Source organism: Gopherus evgoodei, chromosome 12 (genome assembly GCF_007399415.2).
Source record: "Gopherus evgoodei ecotype Sinaloan lineage chromosome 12, rGopEvg1_v1.p, whole genome shotgun sequence".
Lineage (NCBI taxonomy): Eukaryota > Metazoa > Chordata > Testudines > Testudinidae > Gopherus > Gopherus evgoodei.
Window position 1 is genome coordinate 10,342,235 of NC_044333.1, and position 16,582 is coordinate 10,358,816.

Genomic DNA, 16,582 nt, shown 5'->3' on the forward strand with positions numbered 1-16,582 from the left:
TGTGAATTATTCCCAATGGTTTTGACCTGTGCAGGTTTGTACCCAACTTGAGTCATTCTGAACAAACCCCAAATCTCAGCATGAAGCTCAGTTGAAAATACCAAGTTTCGCCTGGTTTCATGTTTAAATCACAAAGACGTGTCATATACAATTAAGACAAGAGCTATGTTTCTGGATTACCTATATTTTCTGTCCACCGGAAAAGCCAGCATATAGGGGCTGTAAACCCCGCAGAAATTGACATCTGGAAATCTTCCTGAAACAAGCGACTTCTGGGGGTGATGCAGAGCCAGTGAAACAACCCCAACACCACCACGCTGCGTGCATACACGCACTTATACCCCCCCAGTTTACGGCCCTGCCAAAAGAAAAGAGATGACTGGAGCACACTGCACGCCATTTACTCTTGCTAGCTTTCGCAAGCAGCCATAAAATAACTTATGCAGGGAGCAGAACTGTTCCCAGCCATCTCCAGAGTTTGTAGAGAGGAGAGCGATACCCTGCCTCCCCATTCTGAGCTTCACTGAGCTCAGAATCAGGGCCGTAGTCTATGTGAATTCAAGCGATTAATGTACCAGGAGTTCTTCACTTGAGGAGAGGTAGTTGAAGAGAGTTTTAATGTTGGTGGGGGAAAGTACAGTCTGAGCAGGAAGTTATACACCTCTCTGTGGATCAACTAAATGGAGTTGTCTGCACAACATATCAAGAAATAGAACACTGCAGAAATATTAATGGAAAGTCTTGGAAAAGGAGAATATATAACAACAGTGCAGGTTACTACTACAGCTGAAGAAAAGAAGGGACGGAGAAGGTCCTGAGGGCTGGCTTTACAAGTAGGTGCTGTGATCAACTGCCCAAGGCGCCATGGTCGGGGGGCACCGTGGTCCAGAGGCAAGACATGGGGTAGGGCTAGGGTGCGAGACTGGGAAGGGAGCCTGGAAAGGGAGTGGAGACCAGGGGGGATGGACGTATGTATGGGGAGGCAGCGGGGGCCAGGGGCGCCAAAATACAAGTTTGCCCAGGGCTTCATTTTTCCTAAGGCCAGCACTGGAAGTCCCTCAATATTTCTGTGGAAAAACCTTTTCCATTTTCCTTCAAAAAAATCACTGAAATTTTTTAACAACTCAGGTTACTGCACAAATACTTCATTGCTTAATGGTGATAATGAGCCATAATAGTGAATTAACAGCCTCTTTAAATACAGCAGATGTAGTACAGCATTCTCTTTTACAGGAAATAATGTAATTGTATATGTACATAAAATACACGAAGAACACAATCCAAAAGAATTATCCAAATCTAACATAGGTTTGTTAAAGTGGCAGGTGATTTTAGACAGTAATGTGACTTTACTTACATCAATTATTTAGCATGCACTATGTATAACTGCATTTAACATGACATAAAATTTTCCTTATTACTCATTTGTGCTACAGGAGTTCCTAAAAGCCCAAAACAACACAGGAACCCTACTGTGGTAGGTGCTATACAAACACAGCATAAGGCCCTGTCTGCTAGAAACATTACACTGGATTAACTAAATCAATTTAGAGTGACTAACATAAACCAAATCAGTATAAGCAGAGCTTGTATCAGTTTAACTAGATTGATTTTTAATTGTTTTAGCTAAGCTGAGGCAACTTTTCTTGTATGAAATGGCCTAAGTAGACAAGATAGGGGACTGAGGCATAGCAAGAGTCATAGGCACTGACTCCATGGGTGCGCCAAAAAAATGACCCACTGGCAGTCAGCCCCTCTCCCCCAACACCTCCCACCCACCCACCCAACTGCTGCCCTGTGCCTCCCCCTCCCTCCAAGCACCTAACTGTCTGCTGTGATCTGCAGTTTCACAGCCTGCAGGAGGCTCTGGGAGGGAGAGGAGTGGGGATGGAGCAGAACTGGGTGGGGTGGGGCAGAGTCTGGGGTGGAGCGGAGTGTTAAGCACAGTGCTTCAGTGTAGACACTACAGGAAAGATTCTCCATCAGCATAAGTAATCCTCCACTCAGAGGCAGTAGCTAGGGTTAACAGACGCATTGTCTTCGGGGACTTAGGGGTGTGGATTTTTCACAACTCTGACCAACATAGTTAAATTGAACTATTTTTTTAGCATAGACCAGTCCAGACCTAAGTGAGTTGTTCAAGGTCACACAGAGAATCTGTTGGAGAGTCAGAACTGAACTCTTATCTCCTGAGTCCCAGTCCTGTGCCCTAACATCAAGACCATCCTTCCTCCCTATTATCAGCCAATAATTTTTAAGAGAATAAACAAAATTCATCATGCATCCTAAATTTTATTTGGATTCAAGAGCAGAAGAAAAGAATTAAGATGCTGTTCCAAATACTCCAGGCTTGTCTACATTTTAAAATTTTCCAAAATAGCTACTTCAGAATAGGTTTTTTGGTTTAAGCCGGTGTGTGGACACACTTATTCCAGAATAAGAATGCCTTTTTCTGATTGAGCCTAATCCAATAGATTATCAAATATTCTGGAATAATTATTTCAGAATTTGTCTATACTTGACATTTGTTGCAGGTGTTACCTGCACAATATTCTCTGTTACTCATACACTCTAGGGCAGGGGCAGGCAACCTATGGCATGCTTGCTGAAGGCAACACGCAAGCTGATTTTCAGTGGCACTCACACTGCCCAGGTCCTGGCCACCAGTCCAGGGGGCTCTGCATTTTAATTTAATTTTAAATGAAGCTTCTTAAACATTTTAAAAACCTTATTTACTTTACATACAACAATAGTTTAGTTATATATTATAGAAAGAGACCTTCTAAAAACGTTGCAATGTATGACTGACACGAAACCTTAAATTAGAGTGAATAAATGAAGACTCGGCACAGCACTTCTGAAAGGTTGCCGACCCCTGCTCTAGGGGCACCCACCGTTACCCCATTCCTAAGGCTCAGGCGTAACCCCAGGTTTGCAGGACCTTTTACCAGTGAAGGAACCTTACACAGTAATATCCTTATCCTCTATGTATTAGCAATCACGAAAACCACACTGCACACGTAACTCATCCAGTGCTCACCACTCCCAATAAAACAGATTAACTTTCCTTGATGGCCAGTCAGGATCAGGTCCATCTGGGGACTGCTCAGTGTCATTGGCAGAGTGTTGAGGTCTGGCAGCTCTGATCTTGGGGCTGTGTCCTGGAGTTAGTTCCGAAAGAACTTCCTTTTGCTCCCCAGCTTATATAGTGAAATTTGAGTCCTTTTTAGCTGTACCTTAACCAATCATTATACTAAAATTTTACTAACCAATCCTAACATAGTTTAACAAAATTCTTTAACCAATCCTACCTCACCGCCTTAATTAATTTACACCTAGCAAAATTAATTATGTAACAAACAGAAACAAAGAACCAGACAGAGACCATACAGACAAACAATAGAGCAGTGGGGACCTTAATGACAAAACAATAAAGAAATGAGGATTTCACAACCACAACTATTGGTAAGTGATTTCTTGACAGACAGATGCCATCAAACTAAGGTTTCTTTAACCATCTTAAGATCTGTTTCTTTATCAGGTGATAGTGGTTGCCATTAGGATGTGCTCTCTTTCTTAAGGGCCTGATATTACATTGTTTTAATGTAATTTAGATGGAATGTGAGGATGTGACTTCCTGCTTCTCATCTAATGGCTGCTGCTCGGATGCTCTTTTAATCTGGCTGCAGATGAAGGCCTTAGGCTTTAGGCCTTACAATATGGCTGCAGACAAAGGCCTGATCCTTACACAGGTTATTTCGCATTAAAGTGCCTTGTGTTCACAAACAATGTTTTGTTGTTGTAAATCATCTGGCAATTTAACACACATTCAAGAAAGTTCCCTGAGATGCAAGATGAGATTAGGTGCTGGAAGGTAGGAGCGGATGCAGCCCCACTTGGGAATAAATTTTGTGCATTTGTCAAGTCCTCATACTGGAATCCTACACAGCTTCGCTGCTTAGCTGTATGCAGTATACTCCTCTGGAGTTATCCTGGCCAGATGTCACATTCTTGTTTAAATGCTGGTACAGAGCCAGGTGCTGTCTTTTGCAATTCTCAAACATGTGGTGTTCAGATACCTGAGTCATACTCCTGATTATTGATCAGTCATGCGTCCTGCATAAGCATGGTCTCATGCTGAGGTCCTGGACTTCATTGCCCTTGCGGGAGAGGAGTCCATACCTGGCCATCTGAATTCTAGCTACTGAAATGCACATATCTAAAAGCAGCTGTCTGAACAAATACAGGAAAGGACCTAAGCCAGTGTTACAGAAAGAGAAAGGATCTCTGGCTGCGTTAAGAGAGTCAGAAGGACAATAATCGGTGCTCTGGAGAGCTGGCAGTGTCTTTAGCTTCTACTGTGAACTGGACTTGTGAACTGGACTGTATATTTTCAAGAGATCCCACCACTTCACCACCGATGACATGTCCACCAATGTTGACCGGGGGAACCACCAGTTTTGGGCCCCACGCTACAAGAAGGATGTGGAAAAATTGGAAAGAGTCCAGCGGAGGGCAACACAAATGATTAGGGGGCTGGAGCACATGACTTATGAGGAGAGGCTGAGGGTACTGGGATTATTTAGTCTGCAGAAGAGAAGAATGAGGGGGGATTTGATAGCTGCTTTCAACTCCCTGAAAGGGGGTTCCAAAGAGGATGGATCTAGACTGTGCTCAGTGGTACCAGATGACAGAACAAGGAGGAATGGTCTCAAGTTGCAGTAGGGGAGGTTTAGATTTAGGTTGGATATTAGGAAAAACTTTTTCACTAGGAGGGTGGTGAAGCACTGGAATGGGTTACCTCGGGAGGTGGTGGAATCTCCTTCCTTAGAGGTTTTTAAGGTCAGGATTGACAAAGCCCTGGCTGGGATGATTTAGTTGGGGGTTGGTCCTGCTTTGAGCAGAGGTGGGACTAGATGACCTCCTGAGGTCCCTTCCAACCATGATATTCTATGATTCTATGATCACAGACAGAGGCCCAGACCTGGGATGGGCCCACTTCCAATAAGTCTGTGCAAAATTGTTCTCTGCATCTTGGGATATGGGGAACTAAACAACCCAGTTCCGGATACCATCAGAGACAGGGTGCTGCCATGTTGGTTTGTCCTCTCTCTGCCTCCTGTTCTTTTAGCCCCTGTTTTGTTGGTCTAGGCTGTCACTGTCTCTTGGGCTTTGAAATACCCCCACCCATTGCTCAAAGTGGCGGTTGCACCAGAGAACATACAAAGTCTATGGCACTTTTTTCAAATGATGCTAACACACAACCACCACTTAAGCTTGCTGTGTCTTGTCCCACATATCCCTACCGCAGTGTTCATTACTCAGTTTCCTCCCCTCCCCGCCCCCCACCAAGTCTTTCTCCTCCAATCAAGGTCATACCAGCAGCTGATATTTTGCAGTGATCAAATACTAGGTACTAACATTGAAGTCCAATATACATAGGATGTCACATTCACAGACCTTGTGTGTGCATCCCAAGAGATAAAGGGATAAAAAGACAGTGGAGTGGATGAAAGGGCTCCCGAAGCATGACAAAGAGGAGAGAGAAAAGGACAGAGAAATGGAAGGTCCTCACAAGCACAGCTGCTGGAACAAGGAGGAGGCAAACAATCCTCCTGGAGAATATCGTGGCTTTCTGGTCAAGGACTGTGCCACAGCCTACATTTCCCCTGCAGCTCCCTACCTCTGTACCTGGCATTCTGGGACACACCATAAACCGCAACACCACCCAGAAACAGGTCCTCTTCTAAGCATTCTACACCCACAGGACAACTGAGCAATGAGTGGACAATGGGAGACCCCCTTAACTCCCTTACCCACAAGAAAGAGATGCTCTGCTAAGACCATCCCATACCCCAAGATGCAGAGAACAATTTTGAGCACTTAACATACACCCATTTTAACCTTGGAAGCAGAAACTTGTCTGCATGCTTCACTTTTATAACTTGAAAGGTTTTATTGATTTTTCAGTTTGCATATTGTTATTTATGAGGGTTTTTAACTGGTCAAAATGTTTACATTGGCCTATTTATTAAAAATGTCTTCATAGTCATGGCTCTGTGTCTAGAACACCTCCACCTGTACTATTATAAAATCCATATATACACTACACTGTTAAACTCCCCACAAAGTACTCTAAAATCCCTACAGATGGCCTGGCCATAAGCCCTTTAGCACTGCACACATACATTAATACATGTGCAGTGCTAAAGGGCTTATGGCCAGGCCATCTGTAGTAATCCTGATACTAAAGCATATACATTGTTCACAAGTGACCCCCTAGCTTCAGAGTAGGAGCCCAGTGAATCTCTGACTCTGTACCCCAAGTAACTGCAGCACGGCAGATATATCTTCTCTGGCTGTTCAAAATATTCTGACCACCTCCCTCTCCTCCCATCTATCTCCCAGGCTCCCTCCCAGGCTCTCACAAACGTTGTGCAAAATGCAAGCTGTTATCATAAGAGGAAGCTATTCTCATCAGCCTGGATATCAGACTCCTCACAGATCCTAAGGCAGAAGGGACCACTGTGATCATCTAATCTGAACTTCCTGCATAACACAGGCCATGGGATTTCCCTGAATTAATTCCTGTTTGAACTAGAGAATATCTTTCAGAAAATGATCAAATCTTGATCTAAAGATTGCCAGTGATGGAGAATTCACTATAACCCCTGCCCTTTTGGTCTCCCAATTGCACATTTCCACAGTTATTCTGCAGCTACTTTCACCCATCCAGTTGTCCAGTAAGTCTTTATAAGACAAGGAAGCATAGAGTAAGCTTGTTCTCACATTATTGTTCTCACATAATGGCCAGAGAAATGGACTGTGGAGCAAAGAATAGGCACGTGTGTTCCAGAGAAATGGCAACACCATCAATGTCCATGACAGGACTGTTCCATTGTAACACCATGGAGAAATAACCCTTTTGGTTGATGAGCTCTGAGGCATAGTATGGGGAGCAAAGAATAGGCACGTGTGTTTCATTGATGTCCACAGTACCATTGGGGAACTCCAACCATGCAAACCTATTAATAACCTCCTGGCCATTGTTCAGCCTTATGACCTGGGGGGACAGCACTTTCTTGATAGAAGCGCACACTGCCATGACAACAGCCAGCGTAACAAGACAAAACTGGTTAACTACTGATCAATAGCAACTGGAGGAAATGCGCTTCCAGACTGCAATGGCCATGTGTTTCTCCAGGCTGAAGGGAACTCTCATGTAGGTGTTCCACCACTGCAGCTCCAGGGTGAGCTATACAGGTTTCTAGGAAAGTGGCTTCTGACATCCTGAAGTTCTGCCACCTCAGCTGTTCATCCCAGGACTGCAGCACTATCCAGTCCTACCAGTCAGTGGTAGTTGGTTGGAAATACAGTCATGTTGTCAGCCAAATGAAGCCACTCCAAGAAAAGATGTAGGAGAAGAAGCATCTGCTCAACTTCAGCCTTCTCCTCAGGTGTCCCTATCATCCCAGATCTGAAGTCATTGCATGACTTTAGTTACGTTTGCAGCAGCCCGTTTATATTCATCGGGTGTATTGGCTGGGGGGTGGGGCTGCAGTTGGGCTCGCAGGGGGGGGAGGAGTTGTGGATGTCTGGTCCCCCAGCTGGGCTCTGAGAGGAGGAAGGGTGCAGAGAAACAGCAACTGGGTTGCCACAGAGGTTTCTTTAACTCTCTACTCCTGGGGGGAATTTTTGTGTGTGTTTGTATTATTACAGGACACACTTGCTGACAGGTATTTTGAAATAAATCACCAAAATAAATCAAAGTGGTGTGATTATGTAGTATTATTTTGACAAATATAATTTGCAGAATTTTAAAATATTGTGCACAGAATTTTTAATTTTTTGATGCAGAATTGTTTTATTTTTTTGGCACAGAATGCCCCCAGAAGTAACTATTTGCATTTACAGGGCATCAGCTAACAGCTATAGGAATGTGTGCTACAGGGCCGACTTTAGGCCGATTTGCCCAATTCCCAGGAATCAGGACCCGCGCCTAAGAGGACCCCGCGCCTTAGGCGCCTTTTTAATTTTTTTTGTACTTACCCCGGCTGCGGTCTGCTCTGGGGTCTTCTGTGGCCCCGCTCCCCTGACCAAAGTGCTGGCAGGTGCGTGGCTGCCCCACAGCCCCACTCTCCCAGCTGGAGCTCGGCCGGAGCATGGCAAGCCCCACGGCCCCGCTCTCCCAGCTGAAGCTCCGGCCAGAGCGCAGCAAGCCCCACGGCCCCGCTCTCCCGGCTGGAGCTCCGGCCAGAGCGCAGCAAGCCCTACCCTGCAGCCCCGCTCTCCCGGCTGGAGCTCTGGGCCCTTTAAATAGCCCCCAGAGCCCTGGGGTAGTGGGGAGCTCCGGGGGCTATTTAAAGGGCCGGGGCTCCAGCTGCCTCTGCTGCATCCCCTGCCCTGCCTGCACCAGCCCCGCCCCCTGCCTGCAGCGAGCTCTGCACCCCATGCCCACAGCCAGCCCGTCAAACCCCCTGCCCTGTCTCCAGCCAACCCCTGCCACACACCCCTGCAGCCCTGCCCAAAGCCAGCCAGCCTGCCTCACATACACCCCTGCCCGCACCAGCCCTGCACTGCCCGCCCTGCCTGCACCCAGCCCTGCACCCCCAGCTCTGTCTCCAGCCAACCCCTGCTGCACCCCGCTGCCTGAAGGCAGCCAGTCCCACACTCCTCTGTCTCCAGCCCTGCCAACCCCTGCTGCACCTCTCTGCGGCCCTGCCTGAAGCCAGCCCGCCCCACACCCTCCACATCCCTGTCTCCAGCCAGCCCCACACCCCTTGCCCTGCCGGCAGCCAGACCCTAACTCTAGTTAGCCCCTGCCCTGCCTCCAACCAGCCCCATGTCCACTGCTGCCTTGCAGTTCCCAGGGCAGTAACCCTGCACACCTGAGGAGGGCAGGGAGCAGGGATTCAATGAGGGGGGCAGGGAGCAGCTGGGACCCACACATGTGCACACCCCCAGGGAGTGGCGGGGACCCACACATGTGAAACGGTAGTCATTAATAACCAATCAACAGCATATATGATACAATGTACTTAATATATAATTGTATTATTTATATAGTTATGGAAAGTAAATAATACATGAAAGAAATGAAAGGCTTTTTTTTACACTTTTTCTTTTTTTTTTAGTCATCCCTGCCAGGGCTCCGCCGAAAATGTTCAAATTAGGCCCCGCACTTCCTAAAGCCGGCCATGGTGTGCTACATTCATTATGGTTACCAGTTCTGTCCATTTCCCCCCAGTGAGCATTCCCCGTGGAACACGGGCTGACCTTCCCAAAATGGTCACCACATCTTGGCTTTACTCTACAAAGCCTGCTTGTTCTTTTGTAGATGACCTGGGGCGTGGCCTATACTTAAAAGTTAGGTTGAAAAAAATAAAACCTAAGCAACATAGTTGCAACAACCTAACCCACAATGTACACACAGCTATGCCAACAGAAAAATGCTTCCGTGTTGATCTAAAAAAGTTGCCAGTGATGGAGAAATCACATAACCCTTGTCCTTTCAAGATCCCAAATGCACATTTCTACAGTTCTTCTGCAGCTACTCAGAATATAGTTAGACATAGGAGGTGGTGTTCCTACACCAATGGAAAAATTCCTTCCATTGGTGTAGACTGAGGCTATACTACAGGGTTATGCTGACACCACTATGCCAGTACAGTCTCCGAACTACAGGCATATCCTAAGTGTCTGCTAGTTGGCACGACTGGCCTAGGAACAGGCTGCATTCTTTCAGCTAGCCTAACCAGTTCTAATTTAGAAACAGAAGGCTCCCTTTCCTTGTCACATAGTGATGACAGGAAGTTACAAATGATTCACACACCCCCACGCACACACTCACCCCGCACAAAATGGCTTGAAAAAGATTGATTGCAGAGTTGAACTCTCCTGTGCAAAGTTCATCTTCAAATAGCACAGCAGGAAGCATAGCATTGCATCTGTGGGAGCACACTCACTCCTCATCTCGTTGCATCTGAAATTCAATCCAAGCTGTTATTTCATCCCTCTTGCTCTGATCACCATGGAAGTTTCCATCCTGCTGCACACTTCTCTCTTACTCTTAATATATCTTTGGTTGTGTGTCTACCCCACGGACTTCCCATACAGGACCTTGGGCTCTTCCATTTGTTGGAAATTTGCTGCAGATGAATGTGAACAACCCTATAAGAATTTAGATAGGATAAGGGCTCCCCTTTCCTACAGGCCTCCCAATGCCTAACAATGACTTAACAAAATGTATATGGAGGGGAAGAGGAGGGGATCAGAGCATTTCATGTCAGTTATTTATTATATAGGAAAACCAAGCCAAGATGCAACATTGGTCCCATGTTGTCAGAAATGCAATTAGAATGATATATATATATTCATGAGAGTGAGGGAAGTCTTTAAAGACGGTGGTCCATCTAGTCCAGTACACAGTGTCTGACACTGGGCAGCATCTGCTGCTTCAGAGGAAGATGTGAGAACATTGCAGTAGGCAGATGCGGGATAATCCATCCCCATGATGATCTTATCCTAAACCCCAAATAGTTGGAGATGGACTAGAGCCCATAAGCATGAGGTTTTATATCCCTTCCAAAGAATATTTTTGAAACACTAACTACTGTAAGTCTGGATATTCTCGTTATCCATAAAAACATTCAATCCCTCCTTGAGGCTAAGGATTTAGCAAGAGTCAATGGCATCCTGAAGCAATAAACTCCACACTCTAAATTATGCATAATATGAACAAATATTTCCTTTTATCAGTTTTGGATTGCTGGAACATCTGGAATGCAGGATGACACCCTTCCTCTCAATTCCTAAATTGAATTCCTAAACACCTACAAGAAATCCAACCAAAATGAGCGCACACAATTCACTGAGAAAGAATCCTACAGTATTTCAGCACAAAATCATGGGATACACCCCCCGACACACATAAGCAAGTGCAGAAAAAGTGAAGACACAGTAACGTGGGTTGGGCTTTGCAGTGGGGACAGTCACACATTAGCAACTGAGTTAGTCTAGCCTATCATGGACTAATATTGCAGTGTAGACAGAGGGGAAGAAGGTTGTAGCCATGTCCACCTCCTATACCAAGGAAACTCAAGGCTATTTCATTGAAGCACAATACCTTCCAGAGTCCCCCCTAGGGTAGAATAGAGCAACACAGCCTCCAATACAGGCCTGTGTCTATCAGGCCCACAGTAAAGACAGACCTAGAGCGGTTTTTTTAAATAAGTGCCAACCTAACAAAACAAAGAGATCCTCCGTTGTCAGTAGAGAAATAGCTCACCAGGTTTCCCTTTTAAAATTCCTTTCTCCTCAACACCTCCCCTTGGCCTGGTTTTCCTCTATAATAAATAAAAATTGGATATTCTTGCTATGTCCTGCTGTTCCACTTCACTGCATCTAACTTCTTTCATAAAGCTTTAACGCATCTCAGCTGCTTCTTGTGATTTACATCCCAGTTCAGCAAAGCACTTAGACATAACCCCTTTCCTATTCACCAAAGCGATGAGACTCAGGCACATGGTTAAATGCCTCAGTGAATCCGGGCCTTATGCACTACATCAGTGACAGAGAAGGAGCAAGCAGCTAGAAAGTAAGAGGTCAACTGTTAACCAGGCTTGCTGTTGCTAACAGTTTTATAAAAGGTGTAGAACAAACAGGATCTTCAGAAAGCCTTTGACAATGTCCCTCACCAAAGGCTCTTAAAGAAAGTAAGCTGTCATGGGATAAGAGGGAAGGTCCGCTCATGGATTGGTAACTGCTTAAAAGATAGGAAACAAAGGGTAGGAATAAACGGTCAGTTTTCAGAATGGAGAGAGGTAAATAGTGGTGTCTCCCAGGGGTCTGTACTGGCTGAATCCTATTCAACATATTCATAAATGATCTGGAAACGGGGGTAAACAGTAAGGTGGCAAAATTTGCTGATGATACAAAACTCCTCAAGATAGTTAAGTCCAAAGCAGACTGTGAAGAGTTACAAAGGGATCTCACAAAACTGGGTGACTGGGTAACAAAATGGCAGATGAGATTCAATGTTGATAAATGCAAAGTAATGCACATTGGAAAACATAATCCAACTATAAATATAAAATTATGGGGTCTAAATTAACTGTGACCACTCAAGTGAGAGATCTTGGAGTCATGGATAGTTTCTCTGAAAACATCCACTCAATGTGCAGCGGCAGTCGAAAAAAGCTAACAGATTGTTGGGAATCATTAAGAAAGGGATAAATAAGAAGATATTAAATATGATATTGCCTCTATATGCCCACATCTTGAATACTGCATGCAAATGTGGTTGCCCCATTTCAAAAAAATATATTGGAATTGGAAAAGGTTAAGAAAAGGGCAATAAAAATTATTAGTGGTATGGAACAGCTTCCAAATGAGGAGAGATTAATAAGATTGGAACTGTTCAGCTTGGAAAAGAGATGACTAAGGGGGGATAAGATAGAGGTCTATAAAATCATGACTGGTGTGAAGAAAGTAGATAAGGAAGTGTTATTTACTCCTTCGCATAACACAAGAACTAGGGGTCACCAAATGAAATTAATAACAGCAGGTATAAAACAAACAAAAGGAAGTATTTTTTCACACAGTGCACAGTCAACCTGTGGAACTCTTTGCAGGATATTGTGAAGGCCAAGATGATAACAGGGTTAAAAAAAGAACTAGATCAATTCATGGAGGATAGGTCCATCAATGGCTATTAGCCAGGATGGGCAGGGATGGTGTCCCTAGCCTCCCTTTGCCAGAAGCTGGGAATGGGTGACAGAGGATGGATCACTTGATGATTACCTATGCTGTTCATTCCATCTGGGGCATCTCGTCTTAAAATGGTCCTTTAATTTTTCATATGAATTTAGTTCTACAATGAGCTATAATTCTAAAAGTTAAATTATACAAAGTAGTCTGCCAAATGTCATAGCTGACTTCGCTTTTTCTTGCCGTGTTTATAACTTTCTGGATGTTACCTTGAAACATGGTTACTATGTTTGGTAATGACAGAAGCACCCAGAACAATATCCACAAGCTTCTGTGATGCCATGAATATAAACGGAGTATAAACATGGTTTCCCATTGATCTCTCAGGGAATATTTTCAAGAATGCCTAAGGCCTGGTCCATATGAGAAAGTTTTGCCAGCTATACTGATACAGTATATAGTTATAGACAGAAAGTTATACCATATGTCCCCCAGTGAGATGCTCTTACACTCAAATAAGAGTGCCCACACAGGGGATTATAGCAATACAACTACATTGTTTTAAATTCACAGTTTAATTATCCCCCCAAAAAACTTCCTGTGTGGACAAGGCCTCAACGAGCTAGGAACACACGTTCTATTGACTTTCAGTGGCATTTCTGCTCCTAACTTGTTTAGTCCCATTGTACACACTCAAGTCATATATAGGTGCCTAAAATAATGATCCAAGTGCCTAACTTTAATCACTCAAGACTGAAAACATTGGCCTTATTATAGATGGAAGTATTTATGCTATTTATCAAATATTCTAAAAGGTGATCAATTACTCTTTACCATCCCTTATCTAAAACTAAACACACTGTGGATTGTGTCAATTTACAGTCTCTCCTCCTATCTAGCTACACAGATAATCCAGGCATGCCTGTGTGTACCTTCTGACACGTTTCCCCAGCTAGTTGGCACCTTTAGAATAAATTCCCAGCTGTAGGTATCAGAGATAGAGTTGGGCAATCTGGGACTCCACACTTCCTTTCAGACAGTATGTGTACACAGGAGTTGGGAGGTGGTGTTCCCAGCTTGGTTAGGCATACCACCCACTAGCTCTACTTGGCAGTATGGTTGGCAGCTCTGGATAGCCACCCAAGTACAAGCCCACCCTTCTGAGCCCATTGGTACATAACTGGGCAGCTAGTCTGAGCCACAGCCACTGCTATTTTTGCACACTAGCTTCAGCAGACCTAGAGTCTATACATCTACCTTAGTCACACTTCCCAGCTCCTGTGTAGTCACACTACTTCCCACACAAAATCCTTTCACCATCCCCACTGAATTGGAGCTCCTCCCTGCACTTGCTGCCTGTCTTCAACCATCAATTAGGAATGTGCAAGAGATACTTTTCACACTAGTAGGCCTGGTTTCTAAGGTGACGCTGCAATGTGACCACTCAATAATCTCCAATAAAGAATAAAACTCAAATAAAGAAAATCAAAACTGAGCAATCCAAGCAGCCCTTTTATGGGACATTACACTAAGCAAGAGATATTACCAGTTCTCAAGAGCATTCAGACTTCCAGATACCCAGTCAAGTATATATATTGGACTACTTATAATAGATCATGCTACTTATTACCAAGGTAGTGCCCACCCCATATGATGTCATACTCGATGGCCCAAACATTTGTTTACCATACAGAGGAATCTCAATGCCTTTTTCATGCTACCTGCTATACATTAAATCCCCTCCATATGCTTGTGTGCCCAGCAACCACCCTCTCCTCATTTAAGTCCCTCTTGAGAACTCACTTCCTTGGCGATGTCTATACCAAGTAATTATGCTCACGCCAATATTATTCATTACTTAACCAAACTATCATGATGAGCACATGACTGTATTGCTGCAATCCACAGACATGTGACTTATATATACACAACAGGCAAGTATAAGAGAACTACAGAATCAAGGCAAAGAAGGGCAAAAATAATTTCAAAATCCAACACAGTGCAAAGGAGCATGTGGTAAACATTTGAAATTATCATCAGGACCAAATAAGTGCCATATTTTATTGCACTTTACTCAGATTTATTTTTCAAATTAACACAATATTTGAAGCAATAATAAGTTTGATTAAAGGTCTTAACATTCTGGGGACAGACCAGTTCCTCAGTAGGGTCAGTGAGTGATTTTCTGAACCACTAGTTAAGAATGGATAGTCAAACATTAAAATTAACCATACCACCACGTTGTCCTCTTTTAAATCCACTCTTAACCCTCCTCTGTGATGCCTACAAAGAACTCAGGAATGGGTAAGCAGCTGGTGTGCTGAGACCACTGTTTATCACATTGATCACGATAATCTTGTCAGGAGCAGAGGGTGTTTGCTGTATCCACCTGTTCTCTCATATTAGACTGTCGGTTCTTTGGGGAAGGAACCGTCATTTAGTTTTTGTTCGTACAGTGACAAGCACTATGGTTTTCATGCCAATAGGCACTACAGTAATACAAACATCAACAGTAGGCTGGGCTTCTCACTCCCGCAGCAGCAAATTCTAAGAATTAACTGTCATTTCAGTTAGCAGAATAATACAGGCCTATCTTAAGCTTACACTTGGGAAAGACGCCTGCTATCTTCATCCGTGGACTGCTGGCAGTAAAAGAGGCCCTAACGATAAAAGGTGTCAAATTCACTAGCGGACCTGAAACTGCCATGGCAGATATTGTCACTAAAAGAAAAGGTAGCAAAAAAAAACTTACAAGTTTCCCGATTTTGTGTTGTCTTCAATTTTTGGTGAGGATGGGCTGATGGTTTTTAGTTAAATCAACATTCTCTGACTCCCTCTCTACTGTCATGATACAAGAGCCTTCTTTGTAGCATCCTCCATCTGGAAAAGTCTTCCTTGAACTCTCTGCCCCACCAAATATTTGCTTCAAAACTCATCTGAAAACATCTATTTTCTTCCTTGGTACTTCTCAATTTCTCATTGAGTGCATCTACACAGTGAGTGGCAGCGCACATCTGAATAAGCTTGTCAGTTAGCTACCCTAAATTCTTAGAGACATTCCTTTCAGCTCAAGGATTGAGCACATTTAGTGCAAATGAGTAAATTTGTCCTGCTGCTGCCTGTTCTGTGGATAAAGGAGTGACTTCCATCTCCAAGTCTATCAGTCTGGTATACTTTACAGGTATTAAAATTCACATCGCAGGTTTGGTAATTATATAGATGAAGTGACTGGCAGTGAGTTTTGGGCCTCAGGCCTTGATCCAAAGCCCACTGCAGGAGTCAACAGGAAAATTTCCATTGCCTTCAATGGGCTTTGGCTCAGGCCCTCAATGATGCAAATAAAGCCTTAATACTGCAAACTCTCCGTGGGTTGCCATTATGGTCCAAAAGTTGTATTCAAAGATTTTTTTTTCTTTTAATGCGAAAGTGGTGGGCAGGAACAGTGGGATGGTGGATTTCTTTGTGCAGGTGGGGACTGGGAAGCATCCTTGCAAAATACTAATCATCTATCACCAGATGAACAAATATCTAATTTTTTATCATCACAGTGGTGAGCACGGAGAAGTGTATTTTGTGTTTGGGCTGGCAACTCTTTGACAATTTTGCAAGGCTACTGTAAAATTTCAATGGGAATGACTGATGTAAAAAGCAAGTGAGAGGAAAGGTCCATCCCATGACACTCTAACAAATAGCCCAGGAGCCTTCTTTTTTGTTTATTTTCCTTCATGGGATAGGAGCTCCTTTTGGCCCTTTCTGCTTCATTCACAACGCTGTGACCAACAAAATTTCCTCCATTATGTTTGCCAAACATTTTGAGTATGATGACCTGACACTGAGGGGCATTATGGACCTGATTCATAAAAATATGAAATTA

At 44.0% G+C, this 16,582-nt stretch overlaps 1 long non-coding RNA gene across 6 annotated transcripts in view; it reads right to left on the minus strand.

The window, feature by feature from the left end:
• The window catches only part of LOC115660512, a 36,357-nt gene extending 21,178 nt beyond the window's left edge, over positions 1 to 15,179 (minus strand). For all 6 annotated transcript variants that reach the window (XR_004002831.1, XR_004002829.1, XR_004002827.1 and 3 more), the window contains exons 1-2: positions 14,943 to 15,179; positions 9,851 to 9,982 (exon numbers count right to left, since the gene is read on the minus strand). This is a non-coding gene — a long non-coding RNA (uncharacterized LOC115660512). The remainder of the gene's footprint in view (positions 1 to 9,850; positions 9,983 to 14,942) is intronic.
• Positions 15,180 to 16,582: the final 1,403 nt, after the last annotated feature.